The sequence below is a fragment of the Corythoichthys intestinalis genome, chromosome 4, assembly GCF_030265065.1.
Source record: "Corythoichthys intestinalis isolate RoL2023-P3 chromosome 4, ASM3026506v1, whole genome shotgun sequence".
Classification (NCBI taxonomy): Eukaryota; Metazoa; Chordata; class Actinopteri; order Syngnathiformes; family Syngnathidae; genus Corythoichthys; species Corythoichthys intestinalis.
In genome coordinates, this window is record NC_080398.1 from 2,160,631 (window position 1) to 2,178,696 (window position 18,066).

An 18,066-nucleotide genomic window follows, 5' to 3' on the forward strand; every position below is an offset into this window, starting at 1 on the left:
GATTATGACAATATATTTGAGAGAAAAAGCATGTTATTTTGCCTCACTCAAATCTTAATATCTGAACATTTAAATATGTAAACTACAGTGCAATCACATTCGTAAATGAATGGCTTCTGGTTTTTGAAATGTAAATAAACCAGTCTATTGTGATAAAACAACAACCAAAAAAATCATCAAAGTGAGGTCTAACTGTAACCGTAGTCTTGAAACAAATCTGAATAAGAAAAAAACATTGCAATAAAACAATGCACACTGGTTAAACTTGAGAGAAGCTGAGATCTGTCATGACAGAACATTTCTCCTCAAGTTCAGCATACGCTTCAATGATATCCGGCGCCATCTAGAGTCGTGAAGGGGTATAATGTCTAGACCGCGAATATAAGACGACCCCCACTTTTTCCAGGATATTTCAATGCAAAAAACACCGTCTTATATTTGGGCCAATACGGTACAATGTATAACATTATTCTAGTCGTATTGCAGCTTTTAATTCCAAATATTTAGACTATTCTTGTAGTCCTAGTTTTATTTTATTCTTTATTTTTTTGGGACTTTTGATGACGAGAAGCTCCAGCTTCAGGATTTTGCTACTTAAGTCGCGTGAATGTAAAAACATATTTAACTGGCTGCTTCCTCTGTCACGGAAAGATCAACTCAGCCATGTTCTCTGCGACGCAAATTTCAACGTGGGGCGCGGCCTATCTGATCAAATTGGCGACAAGGCGTCACACCATCTGTCGCGCTTCAATGTGCGATTAAATTGACTTTGTACGGGAACCCATCACGCAAAGAGAATTTAAAAAAAACAACAAAAAAAACACGTCCTGTCTGAACAAAATGTAACACAGGCGAAAATCAGGGGTTTGATAGTACGTTACAATCACCAATGATGAGGATTCCGAGTGAACCATTCCTCTCGCACTGTTAAAAGCTAGACCATATCCAATGGGTTGAAAACAAACATCAATACCAGGCCGGTATTTTATGACAATTTCTTTGGATATTCTGACTTAGATTGTGCTTCTTTGTGGATATGTGAAGTTTTACTACTGCTCTTACATCAGACATCTTGCATCACTTCTTATATCTCATTGGTAGTTTTGACAAAAAAAAAAAAAAAAAATCAAAGCCTTAATACTTCTGGGACATCAACTCCTAAGCACAATTTTGCAGTTCATGCAGAATAGCGCGCGTTGGCTGGGACTTGGGCAACATGGCTGGGAGGAAGTCATCTGTCTTCCGGCAGGAAGTCACGAGGATGAGCGAGAGCTCGTTGCCGACCATCACTGTGTCTCAGCGCCTCCTCCTCAAACAAGGGCGTTTTTTTCTTGCATCTTTTTAACAAGACGCCATGACATCTTGTTCACGGCTCTGCCACCTCCTGTCGGTCTTTTAAAGGTCAATTTTTTTGAGCTCAGCGATTTTGGAAGGTTAGCCCGATCAGGAAAGGGCAAATTAACACGTTCATTGCCATTGACAGTGATAGAAATAAAGTCCATTTGAACTCTGATGGAAAAGATTAATGGAAAACTAAAAGGAAAAAAAATATAGAAAATTGAAAAATGGAAACTTGAAAAATGTTCATTCAAAATTGATAAAGGAATTTGGGGTGTCAAACGATTAAAATTTTTAATCGAGTTAATTACAGCTTAAAAATTAAGTAATCGTAATTAATCGCAATTAATCGCAATTCAAACCATCTATAAAATATGCCATATTTTTCTGTAAATTATTGTTGGAATGGAAAGATAAGACACAAGATGGATATATATACATTCAACATACGGTAAATAAGTACTGTATTTCTTTATTATAACAATAAATCAACAAGATGGCATTACCATTATTAACATTCTGTTACAGCGATCCATGGACAGAAAGTCTTGTAGTTCTTAAAAGATAAATTTTAGTACAAGTTATAGAAATTTTATATTAAAACCCCTCTTCATGTTTTCGTTTTAATAAAATTTTCTATCAAAAAATAAACTAGTAGCCCGCCATTGTTGATGTCAATAATTACTTACACAACGCTCATGGGTGCTGAAGCCTATAAAATCAGTCGCACCCAAGTGCCAGCAGAGGGCGGCAAAACTCCGAAAAACACAACAAGTACAGCTTTCACTGTGCTGTCATTTTAATCTGTTTGAGCAGGGCATTTGTGCGTTAATTGCGTCAAATATTTTAACGGGATTAATTTAAAAAATTAATTACCGCTCCTTAACACGATAATTTTGACAGCCCTAAAAGGAATGTATTACCGTAATTTTCAGACTATAAGGCGCCACCCACCAAATTTGACACGAAAACGGCATTTGTTCATTGATAAGCCCCACTGGACTATAAGCCGCAGCTGTCCTAACTGTATTATGGGATATTTACATCAAAAGATATTAACCGGTAACACTTTATTTGACAGCTGCCTCATAAGACTGTCATAAGACCAAATGAACCACCACGAAGCTTTGAACCAATTGGCAGCAAAGCTTCATGGAGCTTCATTTGGCCATCGCTGCTCCCTTGTCAACCTCCTGCTGTCAACACTGTTGAGGTCCAACATGCCTCCTAACATGCACTGCAGCGCTACTGTTCTCTGATAATTATTTCTTCAGTTACTGTTCCAGTTGTTTCCTTAATTACTACTTATGGTATTTGGTAACATTTTATTTGATAGTGGCGCATTAGGACAATCAAAATTATTACATGACATTGTCATGAGCATAAATGAATGCTTATAACAGATGTTAATTAGTGTCATCCGGCATATTATCTCGCTTTTGAATGAATGTAACGATCCGAGCCAGACATAAATTGAGTTAGTGACATAATTTGCCGGATAACACTGAATGACATCTGTTATAAGCATTCAGTAATGCCCATGATAGTGTCATGTCATAATTATGACAGTTTTATGACAGTCCTATAAAGTGTTACCAATTAACCCAAATAAATCCACAAATAAACTGCACTGGACTACAAGGCGCAGGATGCAAAATGAGGGGAAACAAGTAGCGGCGTATAGTCCGAAAATTACTTATTTTTTTCAATTACATAATTAAAAAATAAAATATAAAATAAAATAGTATTTACTCTTAAAGGCTCAAATTTCTATGTCAACAATGTCTAAACGATTATTCGACTGTCAAATCTTTTATTGTGGAGGCCTTATTTTATTCATGTACTTCCTTTACTTTTTGAGAGGCTAAAAATAAGACATCAAAATGATTTAAGTCTTGATCCTTGGCAGGGTTGTTTTTATTTTTAATTTTTGTTTTAGTGTCAGTCATTTGGACAATAATACTTATTAGACAGTCATATTTTAGTCATCTCAAAATGTTTGTCTTCGTTTAGTTTTTGTTAATGAAAGTCGTTGTAGTCGACATTTATAAACAATGTTTTTGTCTTTAAAAATGTAAAAATTTCACTTCATTTTCAAAAATAAATAAACAAAGGCTTCCAACTATTTTGAATGAACACTGACGGATGAGCACATATTGTAGCATCTATGAAAACAGTACTTCAATTCAATTCATTTCAATTAATTATACCCGCCTGGACGCCACGAACTGTACGTTAAAAAAGTTGTCCGAGAGTTTAGGAGGACGCTCGCCATTAGCATTAGCCAAATGCTAACGCGAACGTTATGCTAACGCTACGAGTTACATTTAGTGTGTGATGATCACTCAGCACAAACCTTTAAATGCAAATGCAACATTACAGATTCTCTCTGGCAAAGATAAGAAAACAAATGTTACCATGTGTACAAGCTTGGAGACTGGAGAGCAGCAGCATGTTACATGAGTGACACAACCAGACACTGCTACGAACGATGCAAGCTAACTACACATAAAATTTCACAAAATGTGAACATGTGACGGAAACTATTGTGCATTTTCGTCTTGTCAAACAAAAGCTGGCATTCGCCTCGTTATGTTTTAGTTTCCCCAAAAACATTTTATCATCTCATCATTGTCATGAAAAAATTGTACATTGACGAAATATTTTCATTATAGTCATCGTTGAACAAAACAACACTGATCCTTGCCGTATTTTAAAACATTACATACTTTGTACATGTTGTTGACTTAATGCCATTGGCAGCAGTCCCAGTTCAAATGGATTGGACCTCGATTGCTGTCAACGGAAGAAAATTATTAATTATTAAACATTCTAGGGAAGAACTGCTTGGTATCATGAGAAGTAAAGTCAATCCCAATTGGAAAAGAGAACAAAAAGCTAATCTTAGCTTGCTAATGTCGAAAAACTGCTTCATAAAAGTGCTTTATGAGCCTGGCGGGCCGCCACGCTTTTCATTATCAAAAAATCTAGTTCAAATGAATTGGACGTCTATCGCCGTCAATGGAAGCCAATGAGTTCAATGAGTGCCATAAAATTCACGACGTAGAACTTCCAATCTATCATGCTAGCATAGCGTCCAAAGGAGCGTAAATCTGTGAACAAGATGTCACCATAGTAACTTTTCGCTGACCTCGTCATAAGGGCAAACATTTTTACCAGGAGAGTTAAAAAAAGGCTTGTATTTAGATTTGTGATGTTCTGTATTTTCTTGCTGCCAGTGCTGATTCCTACCATTGCTGCCTCTTTACGTGAACATTTGTCTCGATGCTTTCGTTGTTGTTTTTTATAAACGCCATAGCTGGAATGTGATCCGTAACTGTTTGTTTTTCCTACCGAGTCTTAAAGCTGTGATACAAACCGACTTGCCAATCGCTGAAAGGGTGCTTCGCCTACTATCGGCAGTAACCGGCTAATGAAAGAATGCTGTAATTTCACGTTTAGCTTAAAAAGAACATAACTAGGAGAGTCGTGTAGCGGATTAGAATGTTCTCCTGAGCGCCGACAAATTATCATCCGGTCGTGTCGGGCTGTCCGCTGCGGCCCGGCTGTCATTAATAGCTAATTAGGAACCGGCTCGCTGCGCTCTACATTAATTTCATTTTACGAGCGGTGCGGATTGAGACGGTTTCTCTCGCTCGTTGCTCGCGGCGAGGCTAAGACTAGCAAAAAAACGTCCAAAAACAAAAGCTGCGTTGAGCCAATTTCATTTTTTATGCCTTTTACAGCATGAATACGACAACCACGCTCAGAGGTGGGAGACTCAAACGCAATCCACATCAGTTACGAATTTAACCCATTCAGTGCCATTGTGATTGCAGTCCAATCCATTTTGATTCATTCATAATCTGTGATTATGCGGGAAAGGCGTCCGTTACTAAGCGCTACTATGCGCAAGAAAAGTCAGAGAGACGGACTCACGGAGACGAGAGAGCAGAGCAGGAGTGGGGAAGCCGTTGCAAACGCGATGCTAGGTGGCTCCAATAATACCTGATTGTAGCCGATAGCCTACAAACTATTCCCACACGCAGGGCCGGCCCAGGCCATTTGGGGGCCCTAAGCAAATTAATGTCAAGGGGCCCATATTTTTGGCCAAACATTTCGTCACAGTGTACTGTGAAACCCATAGATGCAATCCAACCCATACGTCCATATTTTGTATATTAAATCATATTTTGTTGCACTGCATACTTCAAACCTCTCACCCCAAATGACATGTAATGACAAGAAAATGGATGTTTGCATGGATAAACGGCAATGCGCGCCACCTTATTCGCGATGCTCTATTAACAACGTATAAAATGAGGTTGCCAGATTGGGGGCCCCCTATTGGTCAGGGGCCCTAAGCAGCTGCATAGTCTGTGTATAGGCTGGGCCGGCCTTGCCCACACGATGCTACGTTAGATATCACATACTATAGAACTAGATGCAAATGACAGACACGATGGCATTAGCAAGATATATATGTATTGAACTAGATGCGTTAGTAAACAGCCGCCATCTTAAAGCAGTAGACCTCTCAGGAAGGCTCTGTTGTAGAGAACCTTCCTAGCGAAGCTAAGTAACTTTTTATCTAAAATGCTCCTAAATCAGTAAACTCTTGAGTTAAATCTATCTTTAAATGATGAAACAGTTTTCAAACTTACACATGTCGAAAGTAGACAGAAGGGAACTAATACAATAAATTCAGAACATTGTTTTTTTTTTGGAGAGAGAAAAAAAAATCATGAGAAAAAAAATACAAGAAAATTATCACTAGTTACTAACCGAGTAATTAATTATTTTAACATTCAGGTAACTGAGTTACTAATGCAATTACTTTTTGGGAGAAGTAATTTGTAACTAATTAATTACTTTTTTAAAGTAAGATTAACAACACTGCCCAGCACACAACAGGCTACAGGCTTTGCGAGCATGCCCTTTACTAACTCCTAACCTAAAGCTGTTACGTGCACATGCTAACCTGCAACCTAGAGGAAACAGGCTGGAGGTGATGAAAAAGCAATAAAAAAACAGTATACAGTATATAGTAGTGCTGCAACGATTAATCGATTAACTCGAGTATTCGATTAGAAAAAAATATTCGAATTAAATTGTGTTGCTTCGAGTATTCGTTTAATTAAATTGGCATTGTATTGGTTTATTTTGAAACTGTTTGCGTGTAGTTTTATTGATTTGGGTGGCAACAATGCATATGATATAACTCATTTCTCATGGCTGAAACCAGCTGCTCCCTGTTAAGACCAGCATTAGCCAAGCTTTTGTTTGAGCAAATGTTTTTTTAATGCATTCATGATTTAGTTTATAGGTATATTCAACCATTTTATTTTTTTTTTGTGGGAATATGTGTCCGAACTGTTTGTTAAGAGCATTGTAAAAAAAATAAAAAATAAATAAAAATAAAAATAAAAAAAATAAAAAAACTTTAGCATTTTATAGCATTCAAGCTAACGGACTTTTTCTGTTTAAGTGAGCCAATTGTTCTTTTGTTGTACATAGATCATTTAATCTTTTTTAAATACTGTTTTAGGCAACGATTAATTGATCCACTCGAGAATTCGATTAGAAAAAAAGATTCGAATGAAATTTTGCTGCTTCGAGTATTCGTTTAATTAAAGTGGCGTTGTAATGGTTTGTTTTGAAAGTCTTTGCATATAGTTTTATTGATTTGGGTGGATACACTGCCCTCTATTCTGCTTCATTTCACATGTCTGAATCCAGCTGCTCCCTGTTAAGACCAACATAAGCAAAATTTTTGTTTGAGCTAATGGTTTTTTAATGCATTCGTAAAGTAGTTTAGAAGTATATTTAGCCGTTTTTTTGTGTGAATATGTGTCTGAACCATTTGTTTAGAGCATTTTAAAGAAATAGTCAGCGTTTGATAGCATTTAAGATACCGGATTGTTGCTATGTAAGTTAGCCTATTGTTCTTTTGTTGTACATAGATCCTCATTTTTTATTTATTTTTTTATACTGTTTGAGGCTCAGCTTAGGTATTTTAATTTTTTTATGTTCCTTATCCGATTACTCGATTATTCGAACAAACTAGTTCATCGATTAATCGACTACTAAAATATTCGATAGCTGCAGCTCTACTTGGTTCTATTTTATTTATTTATTTTTTTAAATACGAATTATTAATTTCAACATGCCCTTTGAATAATCACGACTAATTGCAGTTGTGTTGTTAGTGAATTCATGCGATTAATCTTTTCATTTCTGACCAAAGAAAATATTCACCTGAGTAAAAACATTGCAATTATTTTTGGGGGGCTTTTCTGAATATAGAAAGAGTTACAGTGAAAAGTGCTGTTAAGAGATTTTTTTAAATGGCAACTTTTCAGAAATTAGTCTCGATTAGTTGTGGCTGGTTCGTTAATCAATTAATGCGATTCATTTTTTAACAAATTCTCATTAAATTTACTACCCCTTGTCAAAATGGATTGGACGTCAGTGGTTACAGCAGTGACAAGTTATTATTTGAAATTTAGTGAGGACTTGACTTTAGTCACAGTAACTGAATACTGTATGTGACTTCCTCCTTTATATGACCTCCCACCTCTGACATCATACCGACCCCCCGCCAACATCACGTTTCCGCCTGTCGACTAACTTCATATACGAAAACAAAAGCTTTTTGATACGAGCTCCTTTATAGTTACGAAGCCTCAGGGCTCTTTTCCAGCATATCGCAACTAAGCAACCCTGAAGTAGTCGCATCACAACCTGCATGTGGTTTCAAAACAAACATCTGCTCGACAGACACATTAGCTCGATCGAATTTCCCCGCTGTTGATTCTGTTACTGCGTTCGAATCGAAATCCTGGCGTGTATTTTAACAGCCGCTTTATTGGAACTCCTATCGACTGCCGCCGGCCAGCCATCTTTTTCATGTTGACTTTGGAGACGTGTTTAGTTGGACCACTCGTTGTTGTGTTGCTCTGAGGTCTTGAGTGATGTACATGATGTGTGCCCACCAACATAGTGTCTTGTTTTTTGTGTCAAACACTTACTGCAGTATTCATATTATTCATTATATATTAATAATGCCATTATTTTTAAAAAGGTCATCTATCTGGTGCAATAGATATTCATGTAACAAATCCTTATTGAGATGTGCGGTGGAAACCAATAAAGTATGACTACAAATAAAGGCTACTGTTGTTTTTGGGTAATACCTGGGTATCCACCTTATTACTGTAAATGCATTAACTCCAAGTGCTAATGTTTTTTTGTTGTTGTTTTTTTTTAATCATAAGCTGCAATTGCTGGCAATGGCTGTCTTATTCATTTTGACTGGGAGGGCAGTGATCATTCACGATCATTTTGATTGAACGTCAATCACGTCAACGACAGCCAGTGAGTCAAGGGGTTGTTATTAGGGATGTCCCGATCAGATCACCACGCCATTTTTCAGAGGATTGGAATTGGTCGAAAAGGATCGGGTTCTTTAATAAAAAATATATATTTACAGTGAGGAGCTGAAGTATTTGCACCACTTGTGATTTTGAAAGTTCACCCACTTAGAAAATAGGTAGAGGTCTGAAGTTTCAATCATAGATGCATTTTCACTTATCGAGACAATCTAAAAAAAAAAAAATCTGAAACTCACATTGTATGATTTTTCAATTATTTATTTGTAATTTACTGGAGTTAAGAAGTATTTGCACCCCTGAGAATCTGCAACAATTATGACACTCAGAGTTGTCGGTCTACCTTAAAAAAAAAAAGAAGTCCTTTACCTCATGAGCAGTGTTGGGCACGTTACTTTAAAAAAGTAATTAGTCACATTACTCACTACTTCTTCCAAAAAGTAACTGAGTTAGTAACTGAATTACTCTATAGTAAAAGTAACTAGTTACCAGGGAAAGTAACTTTTTCCGTTACTTTAAAAAGAACTTGTTGTATGTCAAAGAATTTGAAATTTTCTGAGCAGTATTCGAGTCAGTAGAAAAGAGAAGAACAGACAGGTAGTTAACTTGTTAGGTGCTTCAGCAGATTTGAATTGCTTACCACAGATGTCGACAAAAGCTTTGCCCCGGGACATAAATTACACATTACATGCAGGTTCTTTCCTTTAATTTCGACAAACCTGAAATAGTGTCTATATCTCCACCTCTTAAAGGACAATTTTTCTTCTGAATGCTCTGCCATCCAGACCCTGTGCATCTGTTTTGCGTGTGTGTGTTTGCCGCACGCGCTGTTCCGGTTTGCTTGTGAAATCACCGGCTCTGATTGGCTTACCACGACACATGACTCTAACCCTCAGCCAATCACAATCACTTCCATCGCATCTCTCGAGGGGCTGCATTCAGGTAGACTCGTTTCCCGACAATTCACATCACCTTCAAAGCGTCTGCCGTCCTCAAGATGGAAGCAGAATTATTGCTGGCTGACAGTGGGAGACGGGAACGAGGCTAGCATCAGGTGTAGCAAACACAGAAACGTTACCAAACTTTGGAAAGCATTGTCTAATTGAACGAGCAGGGACAAACAGCTTGGAGTCAGAAGTACGTGCGCTACTCTCGAACCTGAACGCACCCCAAGTCTTGGATGACAAGTCAACAGAGCAGAGAGTCGACTCGACACGGCTGGTAGTTTCTTCAATTTATTCAGAGTAAGTAATGCACCGCTTTTGACCGTCAGTAACGGTAACGGGGGAAAAAGTAATTAGTTAGATTACCCCGTTACTGAAAAAATAACGCCGTTACGTAACGGCGTTATTTATAACGCGTTACTCCCAACACTGCTCATGAGTAACCACCCACCCACCTCTCGTTTGAGCTCTTTATTGTCACCTCTGCACCCCAATCAGTCATAATCCAAATGCTACCATGGGCAAAACCAGAGAGCTTTCAAAAGACACCAAAGAAAAAAAATGTTGGGCTCCATTAAGCTGGAAAAGGCTATGGGGCAATTGGAAATCAGCTTGGTGAGAATAAATCAACAGTTGCAGCATTTGTTAGAAAATGGAAAAGGCTAAACATGACTGATAATCTACCACGAACTGGGGCACCATGTAAAATCTCTCTTCGTTGGGTATCACTCATGATGAGAAAAGTGAGGGCTCAGCCTAGAACTACAAGGCAGGAGCTGGTCAATGACCTGAAGAGAGCTGGATGCACAGTTTCGAAGGATACTGTCAGTAGAACACTACGGTGCAATGATTTAACATAATGCATTGCTCAGGAGGTTCCCCTGTTGAAGCCAGTACATGTGAGGGCCCGTCTGAGGTTTGAGAGGGGTCATGGGAGAAAATCATGTGGTCAGATGAGACCACAGTAGAACTTTTTGATGCAAACTTTACTCGTCGTGTGTGGAGGAAAAAGAAGGATGAGTACAATCCTAAGAACACCATCCCCACTGTGAAGTATTGGGGTGGAAACCTCATGCTTTGGGGCTGCTTTCGGCATAGGGGACAGGACAACTATATTGCATAAAGCAGAGGATGAATGGTGAAATGTATCGTCAGATTTTGAGCCACAACCTCCTTCCCTCAGTCAGAAACTTGAAGATGAGTCATGGCTGGATCTTCCAACAAGACAATGATCCGAAGCACACAGCCAAGCTGACCAAGGAGTGGCTGCGTAAAAACCCTATCAAGGTTCCCGACCTTCTGCAGACCTCAATCCAATAGAAAAGCTTCGGATGGAGCTGAGACTTCATGTTTCTCAACGACAGTGCCAAAACCTGAGAGATCTAGAGAAGATTTGTGTGGAGGAATGGGCTCAAAATACCTGTTTCCATTTGTGAAAACCTGGTGAAGAACAACAGAAAGAGTCTTACCTCTGTTATTGCAAACAAAGGCTTCTGCACTAAATATTAGCACCGATTTTCTCAGGGGTAGAAATATTTATGAACCCCAGTAAATTACAAATAAATTATTGAAAAATGATACAATGCGAGTTCCGGAATGTTTAATTTTTGGGGGGGATTATGTCTCTATAAGTGGAAATGCTTCTATGAAAAATTTCAGACCTCTAGCTATTTTCTAAATGGGTGAACTTGCAAAATCACAAAGAGTGCAAATACTTCTCCTCCTCACTATTTCTTTCTGATTCATGCTCGTACAGCACCACAGCCTCTCACCCGCCCTTCTGCTAAGCAGTGTGGCCAAACTGTGCTTGTGTCTACTACTTAAAGTTAACGATGATTGACAGGTTTGTAGCTTTTATCTTGCCAGAGACGCTTGGTAGCTCTACGATCAAAGTCACACATGTGTCAATCATCGGTAAACTAAGGCTAGGTTCGGACCACAGGTTTCAATGCACGAATCTGATTTTTTCGTGATTTTCCGACTCGAGTGAGGCATTAACTTCACGGTTGGAATGGGACAAGTCGCAGAGAAGTGAACCATTTCAAATCCGATCTGTGTCACATTGGTATGCGGCTTAAAACCGATCTGGGCCACATTTTTCCAGAATGTGGCGGCGGTCTGAACTGTCAAGTCTTCCAAGTCTGAATTCATGCAGCAATTACGTCAGGAAAGAGTGAGAGCGGCAGGCAGGACGGCAGCGATGTAGCTGTGCGTTAGCGTTAGCGCCTAGCTTGAACTAGGCTTTTACGCAGGAGGCGGGCTTGACCACAGTCATAAAAAAAAAAAAAAAAAAAAAATGAAGAAAAGGATAAGCCTGATAATGCTTGTTTTTTTCTGTGCGCCAAATAAGCAATATTTCAGTACTGCTAACATGGCCGAGTCGGGGCAAACACGTAAGGCTTATGTGAGTGCATGTGTGCGTTCTAACAGTTCATATAAACTTTGAATAATAGACTAAACAAGGATTAATAATGTCCGTTATTTGTGTCCTCTTTTTGGAAATCAAATTTTGATCACCCTGGAATGACGTAGAGCCAGCAAGTGTAGTCATTTGTTTTGATGCTTCTGCCCATGCGGGTCAGTTTCTCAGGCGTATCGGACAGCAAATTAGTGCGCACGCTTAATACTTGAAAGGGCTCAATGGACAAAGGCAGTCTTAACGGGCACGCCCAAAAAAACAAATATGACAAAAAAAAAGACCTCCAGTATGAACCTAGCCAAAGTCTCGTGGATTAAATGTGAAGGTTCTTCTACAAACAAGAAGTTTTTAATTGCCTTGATTGTCTTTTTTAGGGGCTACTTCCCTTGGCTCTTATTTCCAATCCATTTTATTTCATCGCTAGAGCGTGTCTGAAGTGATCAAGCCTGAAAGAAAAGGTCATGGAACATCAAATGTCTTTGACCAAACAACACGCTGCCCTTTACAGCTGCTTGTTAATGAACCAAACTCAACCTTTAGCTCTGTACTTGCCCGCCCCCCCCCCCCCCCTTTTTTTTTTTTTTTTTAATTTCTCAACGGATTCTCAATGACTAAGTTCACATGGACAATTTTATTTGGATTAAAAGCCGGATCGGAACAAAAATGCTTCATGTACACACCCCATGGGGAATATTCTAAACCAGGGGTCCCCAACCTTTTTTGCAACACGGACCGGTGTTATTTGGGTCTTTTTTTCAAGGACCGGTGTTCTGACAAATTTTGCAACCCATCAAAAATTGCAACGATGCATTCTGCGCATGCGCGTAACGTTAAACATAGCCGCAAAATGCGCAAATGTAGCGATTCAAAAGTAAACACTACAAACTTTCTTGAAAGAAAGGAATATTAACTTACGTTTGATCATGGAAGGACTTGTAGAAAAGTTCTCCACGGATACAGTGCCTTGCAAAAGTATTCGGCCCCCTTGAACCTTGCAACCTTTCGCCACATTTCAGGCTTCAAACATAAAGATATAAAATTTTCATTTTTTGTCAAGAATCAACAACAAGTGGGACACAATCGTGAAGTGGAACAAAATTTATTGGATAATTTAAACTTTTTTAACAAATAAAAAACTAAAAAGTGGGGCGTGCAATATTATTCAGCCCCCTTGCGTTAATACTTTGTAGCGCCACCTTTTGCTCCAATTACAGCTGCAAGTCGCTTGGGGTATGTTTCTATCAGTTTTGCACATCGAGAGACTGACATTCTTGCCCATTCTTCCTTGCAAAACAGCTCGAGCTCAGTGAGGTTGGATGGAGAGTGTTTGTGAACAGCAGTCTTCAGCTCTTTCCACAGATTCTCCATTGGACTCAGGTCTGGACTTTGACTTGGCCATTCTAACACCTGGATATGTTTATTTTTTAACCATTCCATTGTAGATTTGGCTTTATGTTTTGGATCATTGTCCTTTTGGAAGATAAATCTCCGTCCCAGTCTCAGGTCTTGTGCAGATACCAACAGGTTTTCTTCCAGAATGTTCCTGTATTTGGCTGCATCCATCTTCCTGTCAATTTTAACCATCTTCCCTGTCCCTGCTGAAGAAAAGCAGGCCCAACCCATGATGCTGCCACCACCATGTTTGACAGTGGGGATGGTGTGTTCAGGGTGATGAGCTGTGTTGCTTTTACACCAAACATATCGTTTTGCATTGTGGCCAAAAAGTTCAATTTTGGTTTCATCTGACCAGAGCACCTTCTTCCACATGTTTGGTGTGTCTCCCAGGTGGCTTGTGGCAAACTTTAAACGAGACTTTTTATGGATATCTTTGAGAAACGGCTTTCTTCTTGCCACTCTTCCATAAAGGCCAGATTTGTGCAGTGTACGACTGATTGTTGTCCTATGGACAGACTCTCCCACCTCAGCTGTAGATCTCTGCAGTTCATCCAGAGTGATCATGGGCCTCTTGGTTGCATCTCTGATCAGTTTTCTCCTTGTTTGAGAAGAAAGTTTGGAAGGACGGCCGGGTCTTGGTAGATTTGCAGTGGTCTGATGCTTCTTCCATTTCAATATGATGGCTTGCACAGTGCTCCTTGAGATGTTTAAAGCTTGGGAAATCTTTTTGTATCCAAATCCGGCTTTAAACTTCTCCACAACAGTATTTCGGACCTGCCTGGTGTGTTCCTTGGTTTTCATAATGCTCTCTGCACTTTAAACAGAACCCTGAGACTATCACAGAGCAGGTGCATTTATACGGAGACTTGATTACACAAAGGTGGATTCTATTTATCATCATCGGTCATTTAGGACCAGTGTTGTTAATCTTACTGAAAAAAAGTAATTAATTATAGTTACAAATTACTTCTCCCAAAAAGTAATTGCGTTAGTAACTCAATTACCTGAATGTAAGAGTAATTAGTTACTTGGCAAAGTAATTGGTGATAATTACTTTTTTTTTTTTTTCCCTCAAAAAAAAAAAAAAAAAAATAAATAAATAAAAAAATAAAAAAATAAAAAAAAAAAACATTGGCCACACTATGTGAAGTTTTTTGTGAAGGTTTTTGGTACAATTGGCCCGAGCCCAATTCTTTACCCTAATTTACCCTTTACCCTGAATCAACTGTAAAAAGTTGTTAAAATTGCTCCCATTATTGCATTTGTTCCTTTCTCTCTAATTTCGACATATGAAAGTTTTAAAACTGTTTCATCATTTAAAGATAGATTCAAGTCAAGATTTTGCCGATTTAGAAGTATTTTAGATAAAAAGTTACTTAGGTTCGCTAGGAAGGTTCTCTACAACAGAGCCGTCCTAAAAAGTCTACTGCTTTAAGATGGCGGCTGTCTACTAACGCATTTAGTGCCATGCAGTGTTGTTAATTTTACTTTAAAAAAGTAATTAATTATAGTTACAAATTACTTCTCCCAAAAAGTAATTGCGTTAGTAACTCAGTTACCTGAATGTAAGAGTAATTAGTTACTTGGCAAAGTAAATAGTGATATATTTTTTTTTCTCAAAAAAAAAAAAAAAAACCCACACACACACAGGTCACACAATTAAAATTTCTACTGTTATTGCATTAGTTCCCTTCTGTCTACTTTAAACATGTGTAAGTTTTAAAACTGTTTCATCATTTAAAGATAGATTTAAGTTAAGATTTTGCCGATTTAGGAGCATTTTAGATTTTAAAAAATTACTTAGGTTCGCTAGGAAGGATCTCTACATCAGGGCCTTCCTGAGAGGTCTACTGCTTTAAGATGGCGGCTGTTTACAAACGCATGTAGTCCTTAAAACATGTTGGCAGTGCAGCAGTGTCTGTCATTTGCATCTAGTTCTATAATATGATATCTACCGTGTCATGTGGGCGTAGTTTGTCGGCTATGGCTGCAGTCAGGTATTATTGGAGCCACCTAGCATCGCGGTTGCAGCGGCGTCTTCCCCACTCCTGCTCTGCTCTTGTCCCCGTGAGTCCGTTTCTCTCAGACTTTTTTTTATTCAACCAACTTAGTAACGCATAGTAACGCACGCCTTTCCCGCCTCAGTAACGGTAACGGCGTTGCCAAGATGAGAAAAGTAATTAATTAGATTACTCATTACTGAAAAAAATAACGCCGTTAGTAACGCCGTTATATTGTAACGCCGTTATTAACAACACTGTTTAGGACAACATTGGATCATTCAGAGATCCTCACTGAACTTCTGGAGTGAGTCTGCTGCACTGAAAGTAAAGGGGCCGAATAATATTGCACGCCCCACTTTTCAGTTTTTTATTTGTTAAAAAAGTTTAAATTATCCAATAAATGTTGTTCCACTTCACGATTGTGTCCCACTTGTTGTTGATTCTTGACAAAAAAATTCAATTTCATATCTTTATGTTTGAAGCCTGAAATGTGGCGAAAGGTTGCAAGATTCAAGGGGGCCGAATACTTTTGCAAGGCACTGTATATATTATATACACAAATAAGATGTACTGCTAGCAGTCCAATCAATGGATTTCTATGACGACATTCTAATCCATCCCATAGTATTATATCTAGAGTAGACAGGGATATTGGTGTGTTAAGCAGGGGCACAGGGTTAATTTGGCCAGAATGCGGTCGTTATTATTATTTTTGTGCGGCCCGGAAGCAAATGCGCCCCGGACCAGTACCGGTCCGCGGCCCGGCAGATGGGGACCCCTGTTCTAAACCGACCCATTCCGATCAAGATTCTATTTCGAACGAGAGGGGTGGTTTATGTCAATTGACAATCTGATTGGTGCGCATGGAAACACTATATTCCAAAATTTCAGAACAAATCGTCTTTACCTCGCATGTTCATGACATCAACTACGTTTCTGTATGCGTCTCAGAAGCTAGTAGAAGCAGAGCGCGCACTGGAGACATGATCTTAAAATTGTTGAAAGACTCGATGGTAGAAAAACAGGAATAGTACACGAAATAACGTTTACGTTTAATATCGAAAGGTATGGAGCGATGTTCTCTTGACACAGAAGCCAGTAGGGCTTCTTCTACTACTACTATTTCCAGTATATTTGGTCATGTTGCCTTCAAATGCTCTGGGAATAATGAACCTTGCCACAAAATTACTACATTGCAAATTACAAGTACGACTCGTTCATGTGCGTTTATTGTCGTAGCAAAAAACAAACAAACAAAAAACACACAGAAACAGACTTAATTTTGGTTTGTTGCATGGGCAAAGCTTTTTTAGACCTATTAATTTATCTACTACAACAAAAATAGAATGCATCAAAATTAAGGTTGTAATGAAAGAAAAATTCTTGGCCGAAACCGAATGTTAGAAAGACTTGGCTGAAAATCAGAAAACCGAAAGTCCGAAAAATACACACACGTATAATTCATTTTTTCTTTTTTTTTTAAATTTTATTTCATTATTTTCCCATTACTGCCCTTTGCCTTGGCATTTGTTCTACAACCCTGGAGGCTCGAGAAATTTAAAGGTGCAGATTCTGAAACCCTATCGGAGGGTGCGGTGGCAGGGACCAAGAAGGGGCCCTGTGTAACCCTCTGAGTCCAAGTGTCGCTGCCATCTTTGTTCGGTGTTTGTTTTGGTCAACAAGGCAATAAGCAATTTATCCTGCGTGATTAGTTGAATTTGTCTTTTATCCCAGACAATAGTTATTGGTTGTTTTGGTTGTTGTGGTTTTCACTTTCGCAGTGATTGATGATGGCTGACTTGTGATGTTCCTGTTGTGCTTGTACTTTTATCGTCTTTATTGTCTCATTATTGTCTCCTTCTCACATTCCTTCTTGTGTTCTGTTTTTCTTGTGATAAACCTCCTCCCTGTCTCCCCGAAATATGATTTATTGTATGATTTGCATGGAATATATGGAGTTAAATTTGTTTTCTGGGTGGATTTTGTTCTTTGGATGATGATGATGAATATCTGTCAGATATTAGCGCTCTTTATTAGCGCTTAGCGCTCTACTGCTTTAAGATGGCGGCTGTTTACTAACGCTGCCCAGACGCGGCCGGGGGGGGGGGGGGGGGGGGATACATTCACTTACTTATTTTCCCCCCTTCTGTCATTGTTTGCATACTATCCTCATTATTCTATAAAAACCTATAAATGTTTGGTTGGTTTTAGTTAAAGCAGACGCTGTTTTTTCATCTGTGTGATTTTGACAAAGATCGGCTCACACTGACTGTGATTTTATGCAGAAATGTGAGAAATTCCAAAATGTTCAGATACATTTTCATACCACTGTAGATGGTAGCTTTTGCATTACATGCAAAGCTCCCATCAATAATATCATCATAATTACATATTAATCATATTTTTGGGGACATGTAGATTATGTACCAAATGTGAATGTTATGGCTTACGTGAGGTCTTTATTTTATTTCTTTTTTTTTTTTTTTTATGAACAAAAGTCACTTACCAAACAAAGGGCAGCTCATTTCTTGAAAATCGCGCTTGTATGTTAAATCAACAATGCGTTAATCTCTCTC